Below are 23,017 nucleotides of genomic sequence, written 5' to 3'. Positions count from 1 at the left end.
TTAGTTGACCATAGAGTTGAGGGTCCATATCTGGGCTCTCTACTCTGTTCCACAGGTCTATGTGTCTGTTTTTGTGCCAGTACCATGCTGTCTTGGTGATCACAGCTTTGTAGTAAAGCTTGAAATCAGGCCACATGATGCCCCAGTTTTGTTTTTCTTTTTTAACATTTCCTTAGCAATTTGGGGTCTCTTCTGCTTCCATACCAATTTTAGGGTTGCTTGTTCCAGCTCTTTGAAAAATGCCAGTGGAATTTTGATCAGGATGGCATTGAAAGTATTGGTTGCTCTAAGCAGTATAGATATTTTAACAATGTTTATTCTTCTGATCCATGAGCATGGAATGGTCTTCCATCTTTTTATGTCTTCTTCAATTTCTTTCATGAGTGTTCTGTAGTTCCTCGAGTACAGATCCTTTACCTCTTTGGTTAGGTTTATTCCCAGGTATCTTATTGTTCTTGGTGCTACAGTAAATGGAATAAATTCTCTAATTTCCCTTTCTATATTTTCATTATTAGTGTATAAGAAAGCAACTGATTTCTGTACATTGATTTTGTATCCTGCCACATTACTGAATTGCTGTATGAGTTCTAGTAGTTTGGGGGCAGAGTCTTTTGGATTATCCATATAAAGTATCATGCCATCTGCAAAGAGAGAGAGAGAGTTTGACTTCTTCTTTGTCAATTTGAATACCTCTTATTTCTTTTTGTTGTCTGATTGCTGTTGCTAGGACTTCTAGTACTATGTTGAACAACTGTGGCAAGAGTGGACATCCTTGTCATGTTCCTGATCTCAAAGGGAAGGCTGTCAGCTTTTCCCCATTGAGGACGATATTTGCTGTGGGTTTTACATAGATAGATTTTGTGAAATTGAGGAATGTTCCCTCTACCCCTATAGTTTGAAGCTTTCTAATCAGAAATGGATGCTGTATCTTGTCAAATGCTTTTTCTACATCATTTGAGAGGACGATGTGGTTCTTCTCTCTTCTCTTATTGATTTGTTCTATCACATTGATTGATTTGCAGATGTTGAACCACACTTGCATCCCACGGATAAATCCCACCTGATCTTGGTGGATAATCTTTTAATGTACTGTTGGATCCTATTAGCTAGGACTTGTTGAGAATCTTGGCATCCATATTCATCAGGGATATTGGTCTGAAATTCTCCTTTTTGGTGGGGTCTTCACCTGGTTTAGGGATCAGGGCAATGCTGGCTTCATAAAAAGAGTCTGAAAGTTTTCCTTCTGTTTATATATTTTTTAAAAGATTTTATTTATTTATTTGACAGAGATCACAAGTAGGCAGAGAGGCAGGCAGAGAGAGAGAGAGAGAGAAGCCGGCTCCCTGCTGAGCAGAGAGCCTGATGAGAGGCTCGATCCCAGGACCCTGGGATCATGACCTGAACTGAGGGCAGAAGCTTTAACCCACTGAGCCACCCAGGCACCCATGTTTCTATTTTTTGAAATGCTTCAGGAGAGTAGGTATTATTTCTTCTTTGAGTGTTTGGTAGAGTTCTCTAGGGAATCCATCAGGTCCTGGGCTCTTTTTGGGGGGGGGGGGTTGATCACTGCTTCAATCTGGTTACTAGATACTGGTCTATTCAGGTTGTCAATTTCTTCCTGATTCAGTTTTGGAAGTTTATAAGTTTCCAGGAATGCATCCATTTCCTCTAGGATGTCTAACTTATTGGCATATAACTGTTGATAATAATTTCTGATGATTGTTTCTATTTCCTTGGTGTTAGTTGTGATCTCTCCCTTTTCATTCATAATTTTATTAATTTGGGTCCTCTCTCTTTTCTTCTGGATTAGTTTAGCCAGTCGATTATTGATCTTATTGATTCTTTCAAAAAAACAGCTTCTACTTTCTTGATGTGTTCTACTGTATCTCTAGTTTCTTTCTCATTGATCTCTGCTCTAATCTTGATTATTTCCCTTCTTGTGTATGGGGTTGGCTTAATTTGTTGTTGATTATCCAATTCTTTAAGGTGTAAAGAGAGCTGGTATATTCTGGATTTTTCATTTTTTTGAATGAGGCTTGGATGGCTGTGTATTTCTTCCTTAGGACCGCTGTAGGTTTTGGACCAATGTGTCTTCATTCTCATTGGTTTCCATGAATTAAGTTCTTCTTTGATTTCCTGGTTGATCCAAACATTCTTAAGCAGGGTGGTCTTTAGCTTCCAAGTGTTTGAATTCCTTCCAAACGTTTTCTTGTGGTTGAGTTCCAGTTTCAAAGCATTATGGTCTGAGAATATGCAGGGAATAATCTCAATATTTTGGTATGAGTTGAGCCCTGATTTTTGACCCAGTATGTGGTGTGTTCTGGAAAAAGTTCCATGTGTTGTTGATAAGAATGAGTATTCTGTTGTTTTAGGGTGGAATGTTCTGTATATGTGTATGAGGTCCATCTGGTTCAATGTGTCATTCAATGCTCTTGTTTCTTTATTGATTTTCTGCTTGGATGATCTGTTACTGAGAGGGGCATGTTAAGATCCCCCTACTATTAATGTATTCATATCAGTATGACTCTTTTATCTTGATTAACAGTTGTCTTATATAGTTGGCTGCTCCCATATTGGGGCATAAATATTTACAATTGTTAGAACTTCTTGGTGAATAGACCCTTTGAGAATGATATCGTGTCCTTCTTTATCTCTGACTACAGTCTTTAGTTTAAAATCTAATCTATCTGATATAAGAATCACTACCCCAGCTTTCTTTTGAGTCCCATTGGCATGAAAGATTGTTCTCCATCCTTTCACTTTCAGTCTGGATGTATCCTTAGGTTCAAAGCGGGTCTCTTGTAGACAACATATGGATGGGTCCTATTGTTTTATCCAATCTGTAACCCTGTGCCATTTGATGGGGGTGTTTAGGCCATTCACGTTGAGAGTAATTTATTGAAAGATAGGTTTTTATTGACATCATGTTGCTTGTAAAGTCTTTATTTTTATAGATTGTCTCTGTGAATTTCTGTTCTTTGTCAGTCTTCGGTTCTTTCTTCTTTTATAGGACTCCCCCTTAATATTTCTTGTAGTGCCAGCTTGGTGGTCACATACTTTTTTAAACCTTGCAGGTCTTGGAAGCTCTTTATCTCTCCATATATTCTAAATGTCAGTCTTGCTGGATAAAGTATTCTTTGCTGCATGTTCTTCTCATTTAGTGCCCTGAATATGTCTTGCCTGCCCTTTCTGACTTGTCAGGTTTCTGTAGACAGATCTGACATTATTCTGTATTCTGTAGACAGGTCTGACATTATTCGATGGACCTTCCTCTGTACATAAAGAATCTCTTCCCCCAGCTTCTTTAGACAAGAAGCTCTTGTCTAAAATTATGATTCACCAGCCTTACAATCAAGTGTCTTTCTAGATTTGTTGATCTTGGGGGTGTTCTTTCTGTCTCTAAAACATGAATGCTGGTTCCATTCCCCAGATTAGGAAAATTTTCATCAAGAATTTGTTCAACTATATCTTCTAGTCTTCTCTCTTTCTCCACTCCCTCAGGGATCCCAATTATTCTGGCATGGAACATTTCATGGCATCATTTATTTCCCTAATTCTGTTTTCATGGCTTCTAAACTGTTTCTTCCATTCCTCCTCCTGATTCTTTTCTCTATCAGTTTGTCCTCTAGATCACTTATTCTAACTTCTGCCTCAGTTACTCTAGCTGTTAGAGTATTTAGGTTATGTTGGATCTCATTGATAACATTTTTAACTTCTTCCCAGGTGGCTTTCACATCTGCCCTTAGAGATTCTATGTTTTCACTAATGGTTTTCTCCATCCTAACCATTGCCTAGATAATTGTTACCCTGAATTCCCTTTCCAACATACCGTTTATGTCCATATCCAATAGTTCTGATGGAGAGGACACAGTCTCTGAATTTTTCCTCTGTTGGGTGTTCCTCCTACTCATTTTAGTGAGAGGTGGTTGAGAGAATGTATTAGCTGAATATATCATCCACAACCCAGGCAAGGTGCACTCTGGAATGCTTCTGAGTAGTTGGAAGTCACCACCAAAAGGAAAGAAAAAAGAAAAGAGAGAGAGAGAAGATCCAGCCAGAATAGGCCCCAAAGGTAAGATTTATAAGGTAAACAAATAAAAACAAGCGAACAAAAAGACTGACAAAAGTAAATGACAAGAAAAAAAAAAAAAAAGAACCCAGCCAAAATGAATCCCAAGGATAGGATTTATATAATACCAGAACAAAAACAAATACACAGAAACACTGACAGAAGAAAAAGATAGGAGGGTGGTTATAAATCCTTGATGTGGGTGAACAAGGTTATTTTGATTCTCCCTGGGTATATCTTGATATCTTTGTTAAAGGACTCAACTTTCCAGAGATAAAGGGGGATTAAAACTGGCTTATATATAGGGGTAGTATTGATTAGGGAAAAAGGATTACCTTGAAGTTTATATCTATATGTATATTTTAAAAAATAGAAAAGAAAAACACATGCATATGTTTGAAAAAAAGTTCAAGTTAAAAGGTTATTATGGAATATGTTATATTAAACCTCTAGTTGTAATGGTAAGTAATTAAAAAAATTAGAAAAACAAGAATAGTGAGAATGAATTAAAAATAAAAGTTGAATCTATGAAATATACAGGTTTTAGGGCAATACTGAGAGGTTAATATATTGTTTTCCCCTGAAATTGGGGTTTTACAGTTTTATGGGGACCCTGTGGTGGTTGTCTTCTCATTCTTTTGGCTTTCTGGGGGATGGGCCTGCCATGTTGTTTTTCAGTCAGTCTTGCTTGGGTTGAATCCTCCTGTCCCCTACCAAGGGGCTGGGCTCTGTGGAAATCGGTTTTTCAGACTTTTGTTCTCTGGAGGTTTTTGTTCTTTGACAGCTTTTTGTGGCTTTTCAGAGGTTGAGTGGAAAGCAAATTGCACCCAGACTTCGGTCTCCAAATTAATGCTAGTCCCCAATCACAGGGCACTTTTGTATTGTGGTATTTGTATTTGTTTTGGAGTATTACTTTCCAATGGGTCACTTCTGATGGCTTCCTCCCCCTTCTGTTTATCCTCTGGTATCAGTCTATCAGTCTGAGCATTCCCACTCTGCTTTACCTCTCCACTGGTGTCTTCTGCCCCCATAGAGGTCGAGAAGTGTATAATCCTACATTTCGGGCTGATTTCATGGGTATTCAGTATGTTCTGGTAGATAATTAGCTCACTTTAGGGAACCGCTTGAAATAGGGTCTCCTACTTCTCCGCTATCTTGCCCCTCCCCCACAGTATTTCTGTTTTAAGTATAATGTTTACTGTAAGCTTTTTAAAAAACTTTATGAAGGTGTAATTGACATACAGTATTTAATGTGTATAATTTTATAAGTTTTCACACACACACATTTGTGAAACCACAATCATAATCATAATCATAATCATGACATCATTATTAACAAATGACATAATGACGTAACAAATGACATAATTATGACATCATAATCAAGATAATAAACCCATCCTTCATCAACACTCCAAATCTTTCTTATGCCCCTTTGTATTCTCCCCTCTTATACCCTTCTCCCACCCTTCCCCATATATAAGCAACCAGTGATCTGATTTTTTTCACTGTACACCAAGCAAGTGATGAGTTTAAAATGATGTTTTGCTTATGTAGTAATTATTGGGCTCTTAATGCTAGTAACATTCAGATCACTCTTTTTCTTTCTAATTCCAGATCTTTGGGATAATCCTCTATTTTAGCCCATTTATCTCAAACAGATTGTTGCAAGCTGACAACTTCTTTTGGTTATTGGAGGAAAACTAAAATTTTATATAAATGAAAGTATACATTATTAACTTGCATTGTTTCACTCAGCATACCTAAGATTCATCCATGCTGCTGAATGTATCAATACTTTATTTTCTCTTATTACTGATTAGTTTTTCATTTCATGGATATATCACGATTTGTTTATCTAGTCACCTTTTGGTGAACATTTAGATTGTTTCCAAGTTTAGGTTATTACCAATACAGCTGCTAAGAGTATTAGCATACAATAATTTGCATGGACCTATGCTTTCATATCTCTTGGCCAAATGCCTAGGAATGGAATATCTGAGTCATATGGTTATTGCATCTTTAATTTAATAAGAAACTGCCAAAGTGTTTTCCAAAAAAGTTGTCCCCTTTTACACTACCACAAGCAGTTGTTCCACATCCTTTTCAGCATTTGGTGTTAGCAGGTTTTTTTGTTTTTAATTTTAGCCATTCCTTATGTGTGTAGTGGTATCTGTGATTTTAATTTGCATTTCCCTAATCACTAATGATATTGGCTATTTTTTCACATTCAGATGGCTCATTTGTCATCCATATATTTTATTTGGCCAAATGTCTTCTCAAATATTTTGTGTATTTTGTTTGTTTTCTTATTGTTGAGTATTTTTAAGAATTTTAAATAATATATTGTTTTAAGTTCTTTACCAGATGCTTGATTTTCTAATATTTTATTTTAGTCTGTGGCTTGTCTTTCATATTCTTAAAAGAGTCTTTGAAAGAGCAGAGGTTCTTAATTTTGATGTAGTTCAGTTTGTTAATTTGATCTTTTATGCATTATCCTTTTTTTTTCAATTCTTAAATTTATTTATTTTTTCAGCATAACAGTACTCATTGTTTTTTCACAACACCCAGTGCTCCATGCAATACGTGCCCTCCCTATTACCCGCCACCTGTTCCCCCAACCTCCCACCCCCGACCCTTCAAAACCCTCAGGTTGTTTTTCAGAGTCCATAGTCTCTTATGGTTCGCCTCCCTTCCAATTTTTTTTTTTATAAACATATAATGTATTTTTTATCCCCAGGGGTACAGGTCTGTGAATCACCAGGTTTACACACTTCACAGCACTCACGATAGCATATACCCTCCCCAATGTCCATAACCCCCTCCCCCTCTCCCAACCCCACCTCCCCCCAACAACCTCCATCCTTTTGATGCCTGTAAGAAATCTCTGCCTAATTCAGCATTATGAACATTTTCTCCCATGTTTTCTTATAGGAGTTTTATGGTTTTAGACTTTGCCTTTAGGCCTGTGATCCACATGGAGTTAACTTTTGTTTGCATGGAGAGGTGTGGATGGCAGTTTATCAGTTTTCATATGGATGCTAATAATTTAAGGACCATTTGTTGAAAGATTATTTTCTTTTCACTGAATTGTTTTGCATTTTTGTCAAAAATCAGCTGAGCACATATGTGTGGGTCTATTTCAGACTCTATTAATAAAGTCTAATTTCTCTATTTTAATGGCCATATCATACTTCTGATTAATGTACTTTTATATTGCTTCAAATTCAGGTACTATAAATCTTCCAACTTTGTTCTTTTTGAAGTTATTTTGACCATTCTCTATCCTTTGCATTTTGTATGAATTTTAGAATAGTCATGTAAAATTAAATAAAAAAGACTGCTAGGATTTTGAATGGATTGGCGTTTACTATATAGGCCAGATTGTGGGAAATGGATTCTTAGCCAGATTGAGGATTCTGATCTATGAATCCAATGTACTTTTCATTTATGCAAGACCTCCTTATTGTTTTTAACAGTGCCTTGCAATTTTTCATTTATACATTTTATATACTTTTTGTCCAATTTTTCTCTAAGTTTTTTATTTTCATGCTATTTTAGATGGTGTTGTTATTTTTAAAATTTCAACTTCTGATGTTAATGTATGACAATATGATTGACTTTATGTATTGACATTGTATCCATAAATTTCTAAACTCACTTCTTAATCCTAGGCACTTTCTTATAGATTCCATAGTATTTCCTTTATAAGACATCTTGTTGTATATGAAAAAGACAATTTTATTTCTTCCTTTCCAGTCTGGATACCACTGCTTTCTGTTTCTTGTTATCTTTAGTCCCACCCCCCCCCCCCCCAGAACCTCCAGCAAAATGTTGAGCAGATGTGGTAAGAGAATAGATACCCTTGCCTTGTTCCTCATCTTAGCTTGCATGAAGGGGGAGAGCTGACTGCCACAGTAATATTTTTCCAAGTTTCTCTTTAACCATATCCAATGGCCAGGCTTTACACCAGGAGGCATTTCTGAGTCTAACCCAAACACACCCTCCTTTTATCAGTAGGAATTATTAAGTTATAGGCTGAGTTCAAATGAAATTACTAAATCATAGACCCTGTTGCTGGACCCAGTTGAAAGTTTTTGTTTGTTTGTTTGTTTGTTTGTTTTTAATGAGACTGGGACAATGCTTTCCCACAAGCATAGTAAAGTTTGAGGTCAGACTCCTTGTTTTTACTTACTGTCCTTTCCATCTCTCCAAAGCCTATGTGCATATTATCTGCATACACGGTGTATAAAAAAAAATAAAATGAAAAGTTACTTTTGGTTGTGATCACAATCCCAGCATTAGATGGGTCCTTTGATTATCAGATAAGACAAATTCTGTAAGGTACAGAAAACCCTGTGCACATTAGAGAGAAGGGAGATACTTTGTTTTCTTGCTGGAGTTTAGCTGCTTTCTACTTTGAGTCTAGGTTCTTCTACCTCCAATGAGAAGTTTTCTAAGGGACAGAGAAAGGATCCACACACCAACCTGCAGTGAAAGAGGTGAAGGGACACAAACAGTGAAGTTAGGTAGTAGAGGTGTCAAGAACCAGATTAAGGTGCATTTATCCATCTGAGTTCTAGCATCTGGCCTGATGTGGTGGCTTTAGCATAGGGGCAGGCAGGAATGCCTGTCAAAAGGCTGTGTCCCTCACAAACTTTTCTTTTCAAAAAATTTATTCTGGGGATGTTTACCAATGGGTACCCATACCAATAGGTGAAAAGTTTGTTATAGTGGGATCAGGTACTGTCTCCATGGGCCCATAGTTAACTGAGTACAGGGAACACAGAACTGGATCAGATAGTGTCCCAGATACTAAGGATCTTATAAACTTGTTGGGGTGCAAGGGCAGGTGGGCATGGTTTGGGCGGACATGCCAACAGATATATACAGTAAATTATAATAGATGTTACAGATAAAAATGCATGTGATATAAGAGTTATGGGACAAAAGAGAAAGTGACTAAATGTCCTAGAGAGGACAAGATAACTCAGAGAGCTAAGGTGATGCTAGAGATGAGTATTGAGAGGCATGTAGGGGCCTGTAGGCAGCCAGGCACAATACCAATTACAGTACACTCTCATGACACATTGTACTTTTCTTCTGGAGTACTAAGAGATTATAATGTGTTAATTATTTGTTTCAAAATGATTTATATTGCATTTTCTTCTTGGGAAAGTAAGCTCCGATGGGGTTCTTGTTCACCAAATTGTGCACAGAGTTCTGTGGCTTTGTTTCCCTCTGTAGATATTTGGCATATTAAATCTTTTTATTATGTAAATTTTTAAACATATGCAAAAGTAGTGAGTGGTGTTTAATGAACCCTCCCATACCTACCACCAGCCTCAATAATTTCTAATATAACGCTTCTTATTATAACATGTAACTAACTAAATATCATTTTCTAATATTGTTTAATACACAGCCCATATTCAAATTTGCCTAATTGTTCTAAAATGTTTTTTAAAGATTTGTTGGAAATCAGGACCAAAACAAGAGCTACTCATTACAATTTGTTACTATGTCTAATCAATAATTTTTATTTTGTGATAGTCATCCTAACTTTTTTCTTTAATCTTGCTAATTGGCCCCAGAGAATGTCCCATATTCTGGATTTGACTAATTGCCTCTCTTGGGTGTGATTTAACTGCTTCCTATAAACTAATTATGAGATTGAGTAGCTTCATTAGATGGAAGCTCTAACTTTTTTCACAATAATAATTTATAGGTAGAAGTGGATATTTTCCAATGTATCACATCCATATCATGAAGCACATAATGTCCAATTGTCCCATCATTAGTGTGCCATCATAATTTGGAAGGACTTTAGTGAAGTGGTAGCATTTGAATAGGGTTTTGAAAGAACCTTGTCAAGTGGTCAAGGAGAATGGTGCATTCCAGTTGGGATGAGGAGGGAACACCAAGAATCATCATACAAAAGCATGATATGAAAATGAGCAAGTTTTGTTTTTCTTTGTAATCTCAGATTTAGAATTGATAATGCCCTTCAATGTGAGGATTGAATTTTAAACTCAATTTCACTCACCATTACTTTTAGGATAATTACTTTTGAGACTGGGTCATTCTACATTCCTGCTAAACATAGGTTTTGTTATTTAAGTCACTCTTACCAATCAAGTTTTCTTTTATCTTACCTAACGGAAAAGGTTTATTATTTTTATCTTTTTTTTTTAAATTTATTTATTTGACAGAGAGAGAAGTCACAAGTAGGCAGAGCAGTAAGCAGAGAGAGGGGAGAAAGCAGGCTCCCTGCCAAGCAAAGAGCCCGATGCAGTGCTCTATCCCAGGACCCTGAGATCATGACCTGAGCCGAAGGCAAGGGCCCCAACCCACTGAGCCACCCAGGCGCCCCTATTATTTTTATCTTAAGAGATGTTTTGTGGTCTGTGGTATGGATGTCAAATCTGGACAAAGATCTTTAAGTTTACTATGAGGGCCTAATCAGTTAGTGACACATAGATAAAGCTCTTAGCAATGGAATTTGCTAAATTTTGCTCAGTTAAATCATAGGTTTTCTTTTTTTAAATAATTGACTCTAGAATCAAGAATTTGATTGAATACAGAACAGTGTAGAATCCATCAGATACATTCTAGGGATGTTTTAACTTTTTATTGAATTGATTAAATTGATACTTGGTTAACAAGAAACAGTAGGACTTGATAGGAAATCTAATTATTGGCAGTGATAGGTGAGGCAATCACTAAATTATTCTTTCAGGAATGTTTAAGGTTTCATAATATTGACCATTTACATTTTGGAAAGCTGAGGACTAAGGGTAGAAGGTGGGTCTGTTTTAAGTAGAGGGGGTAAGTAGTTTCTTGTGAAAAGGATTCTTCCTTGCCATATGTCTTCTTAATTTTGTTGTTGATGACTGAGATCTCACCATTAATAAATAATTGTCAAAAAAAAAACAAAAAAAACAATTGTCCATCACTAGAATGAAGCCACTCTAGATGTGATTTCCTAATAAACTTTACCAGTAATAGCAACTTAGTTTGTATGAGTTTGGGAAGGAAGTGTATCCTTGAGAAGATAATAGGTGTCAGTAGAACAATGAGACAAGGGTGATCAAAATGAAGCATAAGGGAATGTAAAGGGGAGATGGGGCTCAAGAGTGGGGATTTGACAAAAAAAGAATTGTGCCATGAGGTCATTGCTTGGATTGAGGTCTGCTAATCCTTGAACAACAGGAAATCACAATGGGCGTGGTAACAGCTAGTGTATACATTTTTGTAACTATGTATTTTGTTGATGAAGCTGTCAAAAGGTGAGAACTGAAAGAATGTTTGTATCTATTTGGTTGATGATTTGTCATGCTGAGAGTCTGTAATTGAACATAATATACCTGGGGCGCCTGGGTGGCTCTCTGGGTTAAGCCTTTTCCTTCACCTCAGGTCATGATCTCAGGGTCCTGGGATTGAGCCCCGTCGGGCTCTCTGCTCAGTGGAGAGCCTGCCTTCCCCCTCTCTCTGCTTGCCTCTCTGCTTGCTTGTTTTCTCTCTCTCTCCCTGTCAAATAAATAAATAAAATATTAATAAATAAATAAATCATCTATCAACACAGGCAATGATGCATGTTTTGTATGGTATATTCCATTGTAGCACAAAATAATGCACAACTTGTTTCTGTCAGCAGAAAACCAGATGAATACTGCCTCCTGGGGTGATATATAGGTTCAAGGGTTCTGGTTTGGGTAGAAATAAAAAGGCTTTGTTAATGGTAGTGTTTGATGAAGTGGAGAGATAGAACCAGAAACAAGAAAGTAGCCAAGGTTAGAATTAAGAGTGATGGGATTGTGTGTCAAAACAAGGTGTCAGCTAGCTTGGAGTCAGCTATAAATGAGGACTTGGGTCTGGATACCCCTGTATGTGCTGAGTGGAGTGTAATCCTGGGACAGGCACAGTTGCTATAGGGGGACATCATGGAGAGTATCCTCTAGTGTGAGCAGTTATTTTTCAGGCTAGTATTCAGGGAAATCACATGCTGGTGTGTTAAACCATAAACTTAGTGTGAATGTCACCTAGAGAAAACAGAAATTCGTAAGGTCATTTAAACACTCAATTTAAAGGATAGCTGCGCTTTAAGTAATGACTTACCTTGCGTTCTTTTCTGAATTGGTGTTTGAGGGCATAAAAACATCCCAAACAAATAACCACTGAATACATTTTGTGGTAGATGGGGAAAAGTTATTTCTATATATTGGGATTTGAGCCAATATTTTTCTTAATTATAAACATAAAATATGACTGGAATACATTCCCAAGCCATTCCACGATCAAATGGGGGCAATGAATTGTGAGCTGTGCAAGTAAATAAAGTAAATGTTATTGTGAATATGCATGTCTCTGATATAGAAGTAAAACCAAACTGCTCATAGAGGGGTCAAGGAAAGGAGAGTGAGACCATGGTTTGGGTATGGATTTCCTATTCTCTTATAGTACCATCGCAAAAGATAACGTAGTATTTCAAGAAAGAATCTGAGGTTTCAGCAGTGATTAAAATAAAAAAAAAAATACCAAGACACCTTTGATGTCTTTGCACAAGGAGGTTTCCATTAAGAATCTCATAAAGCTTGAATGGTAGAAACAGTAGATAAAAAATAAGGGCTCTCTCGGGCTGCATCTGTTTCTCTACTCCTCTGTATGTGGCAGTCACTGACAGATAACATCCTTTGTGTTCTCACTTCCTTGTGTTTCTCTATCATGCTTGCTTGTGCTTCCCTCTTACTAAATAGCTGCATGGTCATTTATTCATTCAGTAAACATCTATCGCACATCTTCTATCTGCCACATGCTGTGTGATGGGCTGGGAATAAAGATAGAAAGAAGACACAGACCTAGTTCTGCAGGAGCTCACAGCCTAGGAGGCTAGTTTATAGCACAGATCTTAGAAAGGCTACTGCTTGAAGTTGCCTATTTCAGATAAAAATAGCAAATATGCTACTCCTTCTCTCTCTCTTTCTCTCTTGCCTCCCCATGATGCCAAACATCCAATCAGCAATAGTTATATGTTTCCAAGCTTCTATCACAGACTATTTCTATTTTTATTCTGACCAAGCCCTACCCAGTTCCTCCCTTCTCTTTTCCTTTCCTTCCTAATCATTAGCTTCTAAAGATACACTTGTATTCTTTACCAAAGCAAATAGACCACTTATTTCAAAGTTGCTCTTTTTTTCCTACCCTGTCTGACATATTTTCAATATAACAAACACATTGAGTAAGAAAGTATGACTTTCAAAACGCTTTCTTCAGGATCACTATTGACAAATTGTATGGACCACTTTTACCTAACTTTCTGAAAAAAGTATATGAACTTGTGTAATTTTACTTGATTCAAGCAAACAAGTGACCATTACATTTAGATGAGTTTTATAAGTTTCTACTATGGTTGCTTCATATAAATGAAGGCTGAACTGACAGAAAGGAAATTCATGTTCTCAGGGATTTGGCGACTTTCTCAGAGGTCAGTGTGTCAAAACTGAAAAGAAGCACTAACCATAATCTCCCCAACTTTCCACAGAGGAGAACAAGATGGATGTGCAGCTACTTCCCTAAAGCATTAGACATCTGCTCACTTAGTCTAACCCAAGTTCACATAGGCCTATCGTTTGTTGTTGAAAAGATATCACCACCTCTGTGCTGAGATTTTAACGGATATTCTCTGAGTGACGTGTTTTCTTTTGTTGTGTTGGAACCTGCTTAATGAAAGCATTTGTTAGATTTTTGTTATATCTCATGAAAGAAATACTTCAAAAAGGTCATAGAGAACTTATTTTTAAAAGAAGGGGGGCGTAATACATTTTTTCACTGAGACCCTATACTGTTATGAATTCTTCATTTATTCATGTTGTAATGACCTATGACAAGCTCCCATTTCTTGAACATCCTGTCCTCAAGTGAAAACTGCATATCTATTATAATGCCCTTTAGGACCTACCTAGTCCCTCTGGATTCTTTGAACATCCTACTAATGAAGATATAATTCCTCTCTAGCATACTACTATTATTGAATAGTTTAATTAGTAAAAATGTCTGACAACTTCAATTGAATCAATGGAAATAAGACTTCCTAAATACTTCTTACAAGTGAGGTATTTATAATCTGATACTTCTTCAGTCCTCCCTGTTAATGTATTAATTTCCTTCTTTTGACAGTGTGACCTTCCCTCTACTCATAATGTACAGATGATGGAGCAGTATTCTAACAACTATCACTTCTTTTTATATTTTACCCTCCAAAAAAAAAGTGCATCTTATGTGTCCATGTTTGGTAGAGGAAGAATTGATAAAATATTACAAATTCTCTTATTTTATATATTCATACTCTGCAATTTTAAGAACAATACTCCTCCCTTTTAAAATGTTTGACTTATGAAAAGAATTTTTAAAAAATACATTTTATTATAACAATGTACCATCAAAGCTTTTTTAAAGTATAGAAATATTTCAAGCTCTAACAATATACTTCCAAATTAAAGTTTATGAAAAGATGCTTGGTAAAGTAAAATAACTAGAAGAAAAAGACTCTTAAGTACACTTAGACCAACATTTTAGTGGAACACATATCTCTGAGAATTGTGAAAGGACAATGGACATTAGAAAAACACTAAAACATTATTTTTTAAAATTTCGTTGCAAGTGTGAATTGAAACTGCTCATCTATTGAAATATAATTCTTAGGTATATGGTAGTAAAATCCTTTTCATGGCAGTATACTTGGGGAAAGCAGCACATGCAATGTCTTTTCAGTTTGTGGAGTATCTCTCGGAAGAATGAATCAAAATATTTAGTTTTAGGGTTCTCCGAAAAACAAAGTCCAAGGCAACACTTTTCATGATGATGTCATATTGGGAAGTATAATCCAAGGGTGGCGATAGTGAGGGAAAATGGAAGGAGTGGCAGGGAAGAAGAACTAACGAATATGAATGAGGTGGTTCATTACCAAACTGACATGACTTCATGAAAACCACATCTAGTTGCTTGCTCATGTGAATGAGGTAAGCTGTAGTGAACAACTGCCCTTTGGAACAGTCTTGCAGATGGAGAAAGGAAGCTCCTATTGGTTCCCTCTCATCATCATTTCCTACACTTCTGGATTTTGCCACTTGAGACCTTTGGACAGCCCCTGTAAAACCCCCATCTTACATGCCATGGCACAGCACATCTTCTGAATATGGAGAGTTGGAGAAGCCAGAATCTTGGGTTGGGTTGGGGTCTGGAGCTCTGGTAACTCCTGCCCCTGCAGGTGTAATAGATGCTGGAACAGCATAGCCCTAACCTGGAGTTGTGGCAGAGACAGCTGGTAGTGTTAGAAGGTGAGAAAACAAGGTTCTCTAGCTGAGGGACCAGAAGGTAGAGAAGTTTGTGCAAATCTAGGAAGAGACATAAATCAGGTCCAGTATCATATTCCCAGGGTATGATTCAGTTTGCTCATACCCTTTTGTGAAACTATGATGTGAGACCTCCATTTTTTTTTAAAGATTATTTATTTATTTGATAGAGAGAGATCACAAGTAGATAGAGAGGCAGGCAGAGAGAGAGAGAGGGAAGCAGGCTCCCTGCCGAGCAGAGAGCCTGATGCGGGACTCGATCCCAGGACCCCGAGATCATGACCTGAGCCGAAGGCAGCGGCTTAACCCACTGAGCCACCCAGGCGCCCGAGACCTCCATTTTTATAAGAACAAAATGCCCTCATTTTAAGAGGAAATGCCCAAGAAAGGAGGTATCAATCCAGCCAATCACAGATTTTCCTTGAAGATGGTAACCAATGTCTGAAAAAGGTTTAAGGAGTCTTAACAGGTCAAACTGCAGCCTCCTTTGTTGTTATTTATCTTCCTACTGTAATTGATAATCATCATGCTTCTTATGGGTTTCTTCTTCTTCTTCTAAAAGGGAGTCTGAGTCCTGAATTGCCTTGACTTTGTTGGGATGTAGTTGTTGTTTGCCTACTGGCAGTTGTTACTGGGGTGAGAGTAGTAGGAATCTCCAGTATTCTCTAGGTTTTAGACATAATTTAGACAATAATTTAAACATACTTCTCTCTGGCCTATTGTGTTATGATTCTGGCTTGCTATAGTAATAAGTATTAATTAAATCCCAAAATGCTATACTCCTTTATCCCCCTGCTTGTCCATTGACATGAGAATTACAATGGCTAGGTGGTTATAATAGCCTCAGATTCAATGGAAATCTTAATATATCCTCCCGCGAAAGTGGGAACCACCTCCACTCCTAGGTCCAGGATTCCTAGCCAGTAAATCTTATGCTTTCCATTTAAGAAACCACAAATTTTCTCAGGGGGTCATTGGGAGAGATGGAAGAAAGGGTACCTCCTAACCCCATCCCCACACATTCCAGCTATTAGAAAATAAAATTACATATTGTTTAAGTGCAGCTATTGTCTGTGGAGGACAGTGTCATCATTCTGAAATGTGTTTTCCCCAAGTTAGTACTTTAGGTAAGCTTTTAAGAGACTGCTTCATTTCCAGACCAGGCTTCTGACAAAGCTTTTGTAGTCATGAGCCCATTGTCTTAACTCATATTTTTAAAAAATGAGTCTCTGAGAAATAAACTGAGGGTTTTAGAGGGAAGAGGCGTGGGGGGATGGGGGAGCCTGGTGGTTGGTATTAAGGAGGACATGTATGGCATGAGGGCATTGTTTATACATAAACAATGAGTCTTGGAACACTACATCAAAAGCTAATGGTGTACTATATGGTGAGTAACATAACACAATTTAAAAAAATGAGTCTCCTAGTATAAAGAAATGTATGAGTATCATGTTGAAGGGTCAGGTATTCTATAAACCACTGGATGTTAGTGCTGGTGGGAGGCCAGAGTCTATGTGTCCCCAAAAGATAGTGGCTAGCTATACGACCTTAGACACCTTTGCTCATTTGTTTTTAATCCTTTCTGGCAGCAGAATTCTTACCTAAAATGAGGAATTGCTAATGTCTTTTTCAGTTCCAAATCCTATGAGCTTTCACTGAAATCATACTCTATTGGCAAAGTATTCAGGCTCATTTCTGCAGATTGAAGGAACTGGTACAAGGTGGAAAAGGTGTTTTGTGGTAGAGTACAGACCGGGGCTTACAAGCAGAAAGACGGAAGCATATTAGGAACAGATACAGACAACATTTTCAAAAAAGAACTTGTGGACTAACTACTAATAAATACTGTTACATGAAGCTGGTAAATATAGTCAATTAAAAAGGGCAAGAGTTAAAAGAAACAAAAAACTAGATTCAACTTAGTGCCTTCTCTTTTCAGTACCACTCATTCTCACTCCCTTTCAATTAACTGTGTTAAGGCATTTATTCTGAAACAGCTTTTTTTCTCTGCTGAACTCTTTGGGGTCATCTGTGGCAGGCACCTCTGCTCTGTTTGGCAGCTGAGTGCCTTGGCCCAGAATCCCTGCAGACTTTCTCCCTGAACTGCTGCCTCATTATGAAGGAAGCTCTCACTTCGACCCTTAGGTTCTGTTCTTTGAGACAGCCAGTGATGGGACATCATATGTTTGTCTCATTGCTCATTACATATTTATGTTTAGGGGAGTTTTCAAATTACCTTTTAGCTTCTCATTATCATTTAATATTTTCTACTTCCTAGTTAGTTAAGTCAGGCAGGAAAGATGTAGAAAAGTCCTGCAGGGGCTCTCTCCTTTTTACGTTTTGCTAAAACTCCATGGATTCATCTTTCAAACAAGGAGAGTTACAGGAATGATAAAAACAAAAAACAAAACAAAACAAAAACCTAGCCTCACATTGTTATAGATGTTATTTCCTCACTTTGTTATCACTGTGTAGGCTTCTAGGTTTACCTGCTTTTTAGTGAAATAGATTCTTTAGGATTAAATCAGACTATTGCTTCTGGTAAACTCGGAATTTTTTTTTGATTTTCGGTATTTTATAGCCATTTTTAGGACTCTCAGCAAATTTTCATCATTGATTTCTTTCCAATCGTCTACTGAATTTCTTTAGGTAAATAAGCATACATTTTTTAAAGATTTTATTTATTTATGTGAGGGACAGAGAACATAAGCAGGCAGAGAGGCCGGCAGAGAGAGAGAAGGAAGCAGGCTCCCCGAGGAGCAGAGAGCCCAATGCGGGACTTGATCCCAGGACCCTGGGATCATGACCTGAGTCGAAGGCAGAGGCTTTAACCCACTGAGCCACCCAGGCGCCCCTAGGTAAATAAGCATATTTTTAAAGTTCTTTCTTGTCCTCTGATTGCTCTTTTCTCATTAAAGCTTATTTTTGATTTATGGGTACGAACTCTTCTGAGGATAATAATTATACACACACACACACACACACACACACACACATACGTGGTTTTATTGAAATATCCCTGATTCTAACAGGGTCTTTGATTCTTTAAGGTGGCTCCTGTGGTGTCCTATGGTATACTGCCCAGATACCCCTCAAAGAAAAGCTTATTACCCTAATTGTGAAGTGGTGTCTGCAGGCAGCCTTTTGGCTGTCAGATTTTGATGTTCAACTTTTAAATTATAGTGTGGTTATTTTCTCTGAGATATACTCATGGTAAATATCGGATTTTAAAACCTTCTGAGTCAGTGTTCCTCTTTGTGATTTTATAATTTTGTTTGCAGCAAATTTCCAGAATGCTACTACTACTCTATCTATTACTACCAGCTAACATTTATTAATCAATTACATGCTAGAAGCTATTTAAAGGATTTTGTATGCATCAACTAATGTAATTAGTTGGTAAGTTAGTTGATAAGTTGATAAGATAATAGGTAAGTACTATTCAGTATCTCCAGCTTTGTAGATGAGGATATGAGGGCTTAGATTAGGGTAGCTGCTCTAAATTACAGGGTCATATGTAGTAAGGTTTGGAATCCATCACTGAGTGGGCTATCTCTAAACACACATTTTCAAACATTTCACATTCTGCCTCTTGATACCAGGGGACAGAATTATATTTCAAAAAAAGTTTTTGTTGTTTTATGGGGGGCAGAATTACATGTTATTTTGGTTTATCTGTGATTGTGATTTACTTTATTAATATGAAAAATAAGAACTGATTAAACTAGGCATAGAAATACAGCTACATAATTATAGGAATACCTAGAAAATCTTTATTTAGAAGAGATAAACACTGGAAAAACTGTGTTTAAAATTTAATTTTTGTCTGTACATAGCTGCAAAGTTGTTGTTGCTGCTGCTACTACTATGTGTGTATGTGTGTGTGTGTGTGTCTGTGTGTTTTAAAGAGTAGAAGTACCAAATTTTCACTACTCTCATGACTGACTTTTTAAAAAAGGAATATATATGGAATCAGTCTTGTTAAAACAAACAAAAAACACTATAAACAGTTTTAAGTACTTTATATTTCAAAGGCATTAGGTTCATATCTGAAACTGATATGGCATTTTTATTAAAAAATGTCTCAATGCTTTGTTTTCATGATCAAGTGGATAATTAAGTTTTCAAGATTTATTTTCATCAAAGTTTCTTGCTATTTAAGGGAAATAGTTTTTTTTTAATTAAAGAATGCTTTTAGTAAAAGAGATTTTGATTGCTTTGTCCCTATGTGTCCTTTTTTAAGCACAATTTTGAATAGCAGATGGTTAGATTCAGACAACATAGGGTTTAGTTCGTTTCTTTGTCATTACTCATAGCTTGAAATTTAGAAAACCTGAATTTAGGAAAGGAAGGAAGATAATCAGTTTATAGTAAATTTTATCTCACATTTCCCCCTCCATATGAGAGGGATTAATCATGCCTTTATAGTGTAGAGATGCACTTTATATCTATTCTAAGCATATGAAATGTTTTGGATTGGGTTGTTGGCGTGCCCTCAAACTCTTGCATACTTTCCAAGCTGCTTTGACTTCAGAGGAGCTCAATAAGCTCTAATTTTTAAAAATGGAAATGAAGCAATGGTTTAAAATATTTAAAATTTTCTTTGGCTTTGTCAGTTAGTGATACTTATTTCAAAGTCACTCTCTGAAAAGAGATGTTCTTGGTGGTATAAGTAGATACTGTTACTTTCATTTAATATCACTGCAATGTACACAATATGCATTGAGATCTGTTATTATCCAACTTTTTCAGAATGCATAGAAGAGAAAAAGTAAATATCGTCTTTTATTGGCATCCATTAAATCTCATCTCCTCTCTGAATTCTTTGACCAATTAAGAAACAAAACTGACACATACATTCTTTTTTAAAGACTCTGATATAATTGACCTATATCAGTGTGTAAGTTTTAAGGTATACTGAGTATTGTTTTGATACATTTATATATTGCAATATGATTACTGCTCTAGAATTAGTTCACATCTCTGTCACATCACATAATTATGATTTATTTTTTTATGGTAAGAACAATTAAGAATGATTATTTTTAACAATTTGAAGTTTATAATACAGTATTGTTGGCTATAATTACTATGTTGTGCATCAGATCTCCAGAACTTATTTACCTACTTGCAAGTTTATACCCTCCAATAAGACCTCCCCAACCACCCCTCCTCCCAGCACCTGGAAACCACCATTTTGTTCTATTTCTATGAGCTGGGTTTCTTTAGTTTCTATATATAAGTGATGTCAGACAATATTTGTCTTTCTCTGTTTCACTTGTCTCACAAGCATAATTCCCTCAAAGCCCATCTCATTTATTGGCTTCAACATTCTTTCAGATCTTTTTTTTTTCTTCTTTTTTCTGCTTCTTTTTTTCACCATCTGTGTCCAATCCCCTATCATGTACACCAGTTGAACCTTCAAAACATATCTCGATCTGATCAGGGACCATATATACCTCTGCCACCTTAGGCTGGACCATTGCAATAGCCTCCTTACTGGTATTCCTGTTCTGGCATCTATTTTCCCAACCACAGTCAGAGTGATCTTTTAACATGTATACCATATCCTTTTACTCTAAGACTCAAAATATTCACTGGTGATCCCACTTAGTAGAGTCTGCCAGATCAAATAGGATCTTACCCTTGCCTTCCTTTCAGACTTTCCTCCTTCACCTATTCCCCTCACTTGTATCACTTCTGCCATGCTGGCGGTCTTATTTCTTGATCATGCCAAGTTCATTTCTACTTCACAGACTTTACACTTGTTTTCTCAGCCTGATATATTTTTACTTTATATTTTTGCATGGTTCACTTCTTCATTCTTCCAAGGTTACTGCTCAAATATCACCTCCTCTGAGAGATCTTGAGTAACATCCATTCTGAAGCATGAAAACTTTGTTTTATTAGTTCTAAGGACTCCTGACTTACAAACTTGAGACTAGAAATATTTGTTATGGGAAAATACATTTCACTTCTATGTTGTTAAAATGTCTGTTGAAAAAAAACTGTATTTATTCATTTAAGTTGGAAACTATGTCATAGGAATTTAGCTTTGCCTACCAAGCCTGGGATTATTATTAATTCACTATTTGTATATTCACTAACATTATTCTGTAGCTTGGTCTTCTTTTTTCACGAATTGAATTTTCTCAAATGAAACACAAGCCTGCAGACATCCTCTAGCTACTTATTCAGAGTTTGGGATAATTTCTTCCAGATATACAGTGCTCCAAGAAATCATTGACCAATTGGTTTCCAAATTAAACCAAAGAGTCATTTTTAAATATAAACTACAAACAAAGTATTGCAAGATATCTGAGGAAATCCAACAGGTTGAAAGAAAAATACAAAATAAACAAGTATGTTTATTTTGCAACGATGTTGCAGGTTGGATTCCCTGAGAAGCAGACTCTGGAACAAGGGTAACAGGTATCATATTATTAAGGTATGTCTCTGAGATTTACACCTATAGAAGGAAGGGAATAAGTGGCAAGATTAGAAGATGAGCTGTGATGTAAACCTAATGAGAGCCTCAGCCAAACTTAAGGGGAGGCCCTGGAACTGAAGTAGTCTTCATAGTTGTTTCAGGTTGGGCCACATTAAATACTCATGAGATATCGTTAATCTCGGGAAGGGGCATGACCTTGTGGAAAGGGGCTCTCTGCAACTCATGGGGCTGACAGCTGAAGAGCTGCCTGCTGACAACATTCTCAGAATTAGAGTAACAGGCTTTTCTTTTATTGGAATTAGGGAAGCATAACATAGTAACAATGAAGACTCAAAAACTCTGTTAGAAACAGGACATTCAGTTAAAGAAAAAAATACATATTGAAGAATCTGTGCCCATAAATTAAGAATAAGCTTCAATGAAAAGGAAACAGAGAGCAATAAAGAACTTAAAAATGTTTACTTGAATAAACATGATAGAGAAATAAAACAGGCCTGTCTGAGTACCAAGCTTGATATTTGGAAGCTATAATTGAGAACACAGAGTTAAGCAATAAGGAGATAAAAAAAAAAAAAATGAGAGGAACTAAAATACATGGATAAAAGTTTTGAGAGGTACAATATTCTTCTAATGTTAGGTCTAGAAGCAGGAAGCAAAATCAAGAAGAGGAAGAAGAAGAGGGAGAGAGAGAAACAGACAGACTAACCACCAACCCAGATCTGAAGAAATAGTCTTTAAATGGAATGGTCCACTAAATGCCAAGTGTGTTTAATAAAAAGAAAAATAAAAACTAAACAGAAGCCAAAAAAATCACTCCTAGATACAATCCTGTGAAATTCAAGACTCATAAGACAAAGAAAATTCTAAAGAAGAAAAACAGCATAAAAAAAAAAAAAGCAGGGCACTATAATGGGATAAGAATTGCTCTGGCATCAACGAATATTTAAGGATCATAGAACAATTTCTTCTAAGTTTTGAAGATTTTTTTCTTTTTCTTACTATTGAAGTACAATTGACATACAATGTTATATTAATTTCAGGTATACAATATATTGATTCAACAATTCTATACATTACTCAGTGCTTACCATTTTAAGTTTAAATCACTACCTGTTATCATACAATGTTATTACGATATTATTGACT

The sequence above is a fragment of the Meles meles genome, chromosome 5, assembly GCF_922984935.1.
Source record: "Meles meles chromosome 5, mMelMel3.1 paternal haplotype, whole genome shotgun sequence".
Taxonomy (NCBI): Eukaryota; Metazoa; Chordata; class Mammalia; order Carnivora; family Mustelidae; genus Meles; species Meles meles.
Note: the sequence above shows the minus strand (reverse complement) of the source record.